An 8,155-nucleotide genomic window follows, 5' to 3' on the forward strand; every position below is an offset into this window, starting at 1 on the left:
CGTAGCAGGGAAGCCCTTCTCCCTGAGAGTCCATACCCTTCCAAGAAACCTTCCTTGAGATCTCCCAAAGTTCTGCCCAAGGAGGCAGAGGGAAAGGGCAGCCCACAGAGCCAGCTAAAGTAAGACCAGCAGTGTGCAGGCTGTATCTTTCCTTCTGTGCTGTGCCCACGTTTAGGGAACAGCGAACGCCTCTGATACACTCCAGCAGGGCCACCAGAGAACCAATCAGTAAAGCAAGGCAGACTATGAGGGCCTTAGATAAAACGCACCACGCAAAGTCCGAGAGATGCCAGTTCATTCTCATGGCTGCCACTGACGCTAAATCCAGATTTGTGAAAGAAGGTTTATTGTTATTTCCTTGTTAAAGTTTCTGCCAGGTTTTTGTTGAGAACACGTAGCATTTCTCTTCGCAGAATTTCTTTCGTTCATTTCCTAGACCCCGCTGGATTCCAATGGGACCAGCCTTGTGCCTAGCAGATAACCACCAGTAAGATGATTGGAGAAACATGGAGGAAAAGCCTTATCCTGAAACAGCCTCTCCCATGCAGACGTCACAGGGTCTCGGGGTCCACCACCGGGATTCATGCTGTGATCACACATTATATATGATACAGTATTCCTGAACAGCCTCTCATCCAGGTACTTACCAGGCCTAGCAAACTTTAGCGGTCAATGTAAACTTGTTCGAGGGGTGGGGGTGGGGGCACATTTCAAGGTCATATAGCATTTTCACACTTTACTAAGGTGTTTTCATGTCCAACCTCATCTCTGTTTCATTCTCTGGGAGCCCCCTGAATCATCCCCATGCGGGTATGGGTTGGGAATGACCCTATCCGTCTCTGGTCCAGCCCTGAGCAGTTCTCCCTGCATTGGCTGATGGTGGAAATGGGTAGAGGAGGTCAGTGTGACAGCTCAGTCCACACAACCCCATCATAGACAGGCATAAATACAACCAAGTCAGAACCCTGTGGGTCTGTGTCATTGGTGGCTGTGAGGATGATCCACTGGGTGTCGGACTTGGATCAGACTCACTAGCTCTTACCTAAGTTAGCTTTGCCTCTTTCTCCTCTCAGTTTCTTCATCTGTAAAAGGGAATTGACCACAGTGCGGTCTCCCAGATCCTCGTGCCTGCTGTCTCCAGCACTGACAATAGGCACTCCTTAATTCCTCTAGGACGGGTCTGGGAGGCCCCACAGCTCTGGAACTTTATTTAGCCCTGCAGGAGACTTGGGGATCATCTGGCACAGTGCACGGTTTCCAGACTTTTAGATTTCAACCATTGATAAAAAGGAAAACAAACAAAAAATTGGACAAGCGAGAGAGGTCTTGACATTTTACTTGCAGGTAAGAGCCCCCCAAAATAAATGTATAAGACTACAATCCACTATCATTTTTATTTCATAAAAGAATCTTAACCATCCTTTTTTTTTTAAGAAAAAAAGGAGGAAGGGCATTAATACCCAAATAAGTTTAGCTTTGTAAAAAAAACTCTTCACAATGTCTTTTCTTTTTAAAAAAAATTTTTTTTTAATTTATTTTTGCGAGAGAGAGAGAGAGAGCGAGAGAGTGAGGGAGGGGCAGAAAGAGAGAGGGGGACAGAGGATCTGAAGCAGCTCTAGGCTGACAGCAGAGAAAACCAATGAAAACATCACAGACCAGTACTAGGGAACCTCAGATCTTCATGCGTTGGATGAGGCAACCGAAGCGTAGCAAGGTGAAGTGACATGCCCAAGGTCACAAAGTGGCTGCAATGTCTCATTCTATCTAGCGAAACACTTGTGGACGTGAGATCCCCTCCTGTGGCCGAGACAGGTGCCCTGGGCTGGGAGTTAGGAGGTCTGGGCTCTTCTACAGCCATCTGTCCTCAAGCCACACTTTCTGCCTTTTCCACTTGTCTAAAATGGGGATGAAATCATCCCGTCACTCAAGACTGGTGTGAGAACCTGATGAAAGAAGCGTTTTAAAAGTGCTCTGGAGATGTGTATCAGGGTATGAGAGTGAGGTATTAGGAGCGAAAAGGCCTGCCGTCCTGCCTGTGACTTGCTCGAAAATACTTCAGCCAACAAAAACAGGTGGAGCAAATATGGCACCATATTAACCACGATTAAATCTACGCGGTGGGTATTGCCAGGCTAGCCTCTCCACTTTTCTGCATACTTGAAAATTTTCTTAAGAAGCATTCCATCATTTTTTTTTTTTTTAAAGTGCTCTGGCCAGGTAAATGGAAGGGGACGGTATTACTCACAGAGAAGACGCCCTCGGGGAGATCCAAGTCCTGGGCTCTGCGGCCAGGTGGGGTCTACCACCCCAGGAGATGGAGCAGTCCACTCTTCACCAGCCCGGGGCACAAAGAGCCATGGTCAGGAAGTGATTGGCTTCCTCCCCAGGCAGGCCTGGTGCCTGTGGCCGGGTGAGGGAAGCCTCCCGCCCACCCCTTCTCAGTGCAAGGCACCATCTGACAGACGCAGCCCTGCAGCGGCCACCGGCAGTGGGGACCTTGGGGGCTGCCTAGCGCAGCCAACCGCTGTGGGGGGGCTTATGAATATGCAGATAGAGGCCAGAGCTGGTTGGCTGCCACCCCCCCCATGCCATCTCCTACCCCCGCCCCAACTTAGATGCCCAGAAAAGCTAACCCTTCCTGAAATGCCATCTCTTCTGCCTTTGCTTAAAAATTGGGGGACTTAATTACCCAGCTTCTCCCATTGCACTGGCCTTCGGGGAGCTCCTGACCTCTGCTTCCAAATTCCCCAGCGAGGCTGCTCCAAAGCGAACATCATTCTCCCTGTGCCTCAAGCATCCTGAGGATACTAAAACCGGCTCGGCACCAAAATATGGCATCTTGGCCGTGCGGGAAGGAGTGGCTGTGTGGCTTCTCCTTTTAGCAGAGGTCTAAACACTGTTGGGGAGGCTGTTTGCTGGGCCAAAAGCCTCCATCTGTGACAGAGCTGGGGAGAACTCACTGGCCTAATCCACCTACCCCCAGACATCCCTTGAATTTTGCCATCTTCTCCTCCTTCAGTTTGGGAAGTGGAGTGTATGTTATGATACACGGCAATGAGAATCAATGAACTACAGCTCAACTCAACATGGGTAAATCCTCAAAACGCACTGTTGAGGGAAAGAAGTAAGTCACAGAATGACACAGATGCTGTGATTCCAGTTATATTACGTTTAAAAATAGGCCCAACAATGTCGAGATTTTTATCGCGTTCCATCCATCCGTTATCGTTAATTACAATTGAACAGAAGGGTATCTGGGTGGCTCCGTTGGTTAAGTGTGTGACTTCAGCTCAGGTCATGATCTTGTGGTTCGTAGATTCGAGTCTTGTATACTTAGTTTGGGGGGCTCTTACCTGCAAGAAAAATGTCAAGACCTCTCCAGCTGTGCTGACAGCTCAGAGCCTGGAGCCTGCTTCAGATTCTGTGTCTCCCCTCTCTCTCTGCCCCTCCCCCGCTTGCTCTCTCTCTCTCTCTCTCTCAAAAATAAATAAACAATAAATAAATAAATAAATAAATAAATAAATAAATAAATAAACATTAAAAAAACTTAATGGAGAGATGGACAGATAGATGGAATCTAGGTATTATGAATAATACTAAGTGAATATAGGATATAGTCTCTATTTTAAGAAGTCCAGAAGATGGAAAGATAGGCTATAGCCCAGCCATCTACCATCTGGTCAATAATATTAAAAAATATGTAAACAAGGATGTGAGTGTGTAGTTCAGACCACACGTATGAATATTGGGGGATTTCAGGTAAGAGAAAAGAATATTGTGTGTGTTATTTAAAGTAGGCTGCCTCCTCCATTGTGTTTTTCATTAACTGAGCTATTTATCCTTTCTAGAAGCAAAAATTTTTTCTTATATAATTTGAAAGTAAATACATATTTTCCTCAATTTAAAACATAGGCAAAATAAATTTAAAGTTTAAGACACATGCGTATAGAAACTATAATGGAAGGGAGGGCATGGGTTAATATATAGTTGAGCCTGGCAGTGGTTAACTCTAGGGGGACCAGCAGGGAAAGACACATAGGGCTTTTCCATTTTAAGCTGGATGGTGAATGTGGGTATTCCTTTTACTATTTTTAAAAGGGGCGCCTGGGTGGCGCAGTCGGTTAAGCGTCCAACTTCAGCCAGGTCACGATCTCGCGGTCCGTGAGTTCGAGCCCCGCGTCAGGCTCTGGGCTGATGGCTCGGAGCCTGGAGCCTGTTTCCGATTCTGTGTCTCCCTCTCTCTCTGCCCCTCCCCCGTTCATGCTCTGTCTCTCTCTGTCCCAAAAATAAATAAAAAACGTTGAAAAAAAATTTTTTTAAATAATACACATATATTTATATACCCTTTTGAATATATATTTTACAATTAAAATGTTTTTTAGGGGCGCCTGGGTGGCTCAGTCGGTTAAGCGTCCGACTTCGGCTCAGGTCATGATCTCACGGTCTGTGAGTTCGAGCCCCGCGTCGGGCTCTGTGCTGACAGCTCAGAGCCTGGAGCCTGTTTCGGATTCTGTGTCTCCCTCTCTCTGACCCTCCCCCGTTCATGCTCTGTCTCTCTCTGTCTCAAAAATAAATAAACGTTAAAAAAAATTTAAAAAAATGTTTTTTAATTCCCTTTTGAAATTAAAAACAAAACAGATGATCCAGTAATCACACCACTGGGTATTTACCCAAAGAATATGAAAACACTAATTCAAAAGGATATGTGCACCCCTATGTTTATTGCAACATTACTTACAATAGCCAAATTAAGGGCGCCTGGGTGGCTCAGCCGGTTAAGTGTCCAACTTCGGCTCAGGTCATGATCTCACGGTCTGTGAGTTCGAGCCCCACATCCGGCTCTGTGCTGACAGCTCAGGAGCCTGGAGCCTGCTTCGGATTCTGTGTCTCCCTCTCTCTCTGCCCTCCCCTGCTCATGCTCTGTCTCTCTCTGTCTCAGAAATAAATAAAAATATATTTTTTAAATTTTTTAATGTTTATTTATTTCTGAGACAGAGAGAGACAGAGCATGAGCGGGGGAGGGGCAGAGAGAGAGAGGGAGACACAGAATCGGAAGCAGGCTCCAGGCTCTGAGCTGTCAGCACAGAGCCCGATGTGGGGCTTGAACTCACAAACGGTGAGATCATGACCTGAGCCGAAGTCGGTCGCTCAACCGACTGAGCCACCCAGGCGCCCCTAAAAATATTTTTGAATAAAACCTTACAATATCCAAATTAGGGAAGCAGTGCAAGTGTCATCAATAGATGAATGGATAAATGGTATATATAGTGGAAAATATACATATATATATATAGTGGAAAATATATATGTATACATAGTGGAATATTACTCGGCCATAAAAAAGAACAAAATCTTGCCATTTGCAACAACATGGGTGGATCTAGAGAGTATAATACTAAGTAAAATAAAACCAATCAGAGAAAGATAAATACCATATGATTTCACCCATGTGTGGAATTGAAGAAACAAAACAAAGGGAAGAGACAAACAAAAAAACAGACTTGTAGCTACAGAAAACAAACTGATGGTTACCAGGGGGGAGGTGGGTGGGAGGATGGGTGAAACAGGTGAAGGGGATTAAGAGTGCGCTTATCCAGGTGGCTCAGTCTGTTAAGCATCCAACCTTGGCTCAGGTCATGATCTCATAGTTTGTGAGTTCAAGCCCCGCATCGACCTCTCTGCTGTGAGCACGGAGCCCACTTCAGATCCTCTGTCCCCCACTCTCTCTCTGCCCCTCCCCCACTCGTTCTCTCTTTCTCTCTCTCTTTCTAAAATAAATAAAAGTTTTTTTAAAAAAACGAGTGCACTTAGGGGCGCCTGGGTGGCTCAGTCGGTTGAGCGTCAGACTTCGGCTTTGAATTCTGTGTGTGTGTGTCTCTCTCTCTCTGCCCCTCCTCCACTCACGCTCTGTCTCTCTCCTTCGGAAATAAATAAACATTAAAAAAAAAAAAAAGAGTGCACTTATCTTAATGAGCACTGAGTGATATATAGACTTGTTGAATCATTATATTGCACACTCGAAACTAATGTAACACTGTATGTTAACTATATTGGAATTAAGATTTTTTTAATGTAAAAAAATAAATTCCCTTTTGAACTCTGCCACAAACACAAGTTTATGAACTTACATACATAACTCCTGTCCTAATAGATGATGCTATGTCCTAGGAGGCTCTAAATACAGAAGAGGGTGAGAGCTTATTGGGTTGGAACTTGGACTTCACAGAAGCTCATTTATGAGTCTCAAGGAAATCGATTTCAACCTTTATCCTCTGAGACAGACTTTGCATTCTGCTGTACGTGTGTGCGCGCACCAGCACGTATATGTGGGTGTCTAAAACCGTAACATCTGAGATTAACTTGGGTGATCACTGAAACTCCAGGAGAAATGCTTTGCCACACATCATCTATGCCTGAACTTCTAAACTTTAGATAGGAACCTCTCAAACGAATTACTTAAAGTGGAAAAAATTAAGTAGCTGTCTAAGAAACATTAAAACAAAGTGAAGCAGCATTTGAGATTCCTCCACTCTTTTTTTTTTTTTAATGTTTGCTGATTTTTGAGAGAGAGAGAGCACAAGCGAGAGAGGGGCAGAGATAGAGGGAGACACAGAATCTGAAGCAGGCTTCAGGCTCTGAACTGCCGGCACAGAGCCTGACACAGGACTCGAACCCACAAACCATGAAACCATGACCTGAGCCAAACCGGATGCTTAACCCGACTGAGCTGCCCAGGCACCCCATAGCTATCGAAGAAATACTAACAGCAAACCCTGCAAGGGATTACTGTTTTGGGACTCTTTAGCTGCATCCAGAAGTCTTATAAGCATGGCAGTATTTAGTAATTCCATTTGTATTTACTGACTACCTACAGCATAGCAGGCACTGTGTTCTGTGCACAGGATTCAGAAGAATAGAGTCATCTCTCCTCCTTCTGCTCTGTCCAGGAGAGGAGACAGGAAAAAAAGGACATTATAATGCAAAGGAGAGACACAGGCACAATGCTTTGGAAGCACAGAAAAGGTATCTGTTAACTCTGATTATTAGGAAAGGGATTCAAAAGAGACTCACATGATGATTAGAAGTCCCTAGGCAACTAAGAGGTAGGATCAGCCCACGCCAAGATGGGAAGGAGTGAAATAGCACACGGGGGCTATTGCCAGTGGTGTGGTAAGGACGAAAGCTCAACATCAGTGAAAATCAGGGGGGCGGGGATCACAACATAGCCAAAGACCAGGTTATCAGGTGCCTGGTCAAACTGAGGAGTTTGGACTTCATCCTACTGATAGGTTGAAGCAATTGAAAAACTTCAATCATAAGAGTGACAGGATTAGATGTGTGTTTCTAAAGGATCTTTGACATGGAGGATGGGTTAGAGAAAGCGTGAGTGGAGGCCCAGGTGGTCCCTTTTGGAAGCTTTTAAAAGAATCCAGGTGACGGATGCTGAAGACTTGATCAGGGGCAGCAGCTGAGCAAGAAGGTTTTCTCTATTTCTCGTTAGGGCTTCTGCCAATCCTTGCAGGATTGAGGTGGAAGCTTCCAGAGTTTAGGTGAGTGAAGGCACCATAAAGGTGCCTGCGGACCTGGCAAGATGACTCAGCTGAAGCAACCAACATGAACAGGCATTAGTGGCTCATTCATTCATTCATTCTTAATTCCACCAAAGCTTATAGGAAACCTTTTCTATTAGGAAGGTGAGCTATACGGTTGAACATTCAGGGGCTTGGGCATTGAAGGGGAGGGAAAACTAAAGAGGGGTGGTGGTGCTATGTGCTTTCACTTTGAAGGTTTCACGCAGGATGGTTAATACACACCTACCTATGCCAATCTCTGTTCCAAGTGCTGAGATACAGCAGTGAACAAGACAGACAAGGTCCCTCATTTCGTGGTTTGTATTCTAGGGATAGAGTGACTAAGGAACCACCTCCAAAATGCATAGGATGTATGGGGTTACAATTAGCTTGGAGAGAATTTGAGCAGGACGAGGGAAGATCAGGAGACGTTGCAGAAGTAAGGCTACTTGCTGATCTTCGCTGGTAAAAGGGCAGTGGGAACCTTTAGAGGTTCCTTGGGGCTGCTTCTTTGTTCTGGGGTTAGGGAGGCCGGGAAGTGACTCTTGCTTTTTTATATATATCTGAGGAACCCGAGGCTCAGG

This window comes from Panthera tigris, chromosome B3 (assembly GCF_018350195.1).
Source record: "Panthera tigris isolate Pti1 chromosome B3, P.tigris_Pti1_mat1.1, whole genome shotgun sequence".
Taxonomy (NCBI): domain Eukaryota; kingdom Metazoa; phylum Chordata; class Mammalia; order Carnivora; family Felidae; genus Panthera; species Panthera tigris.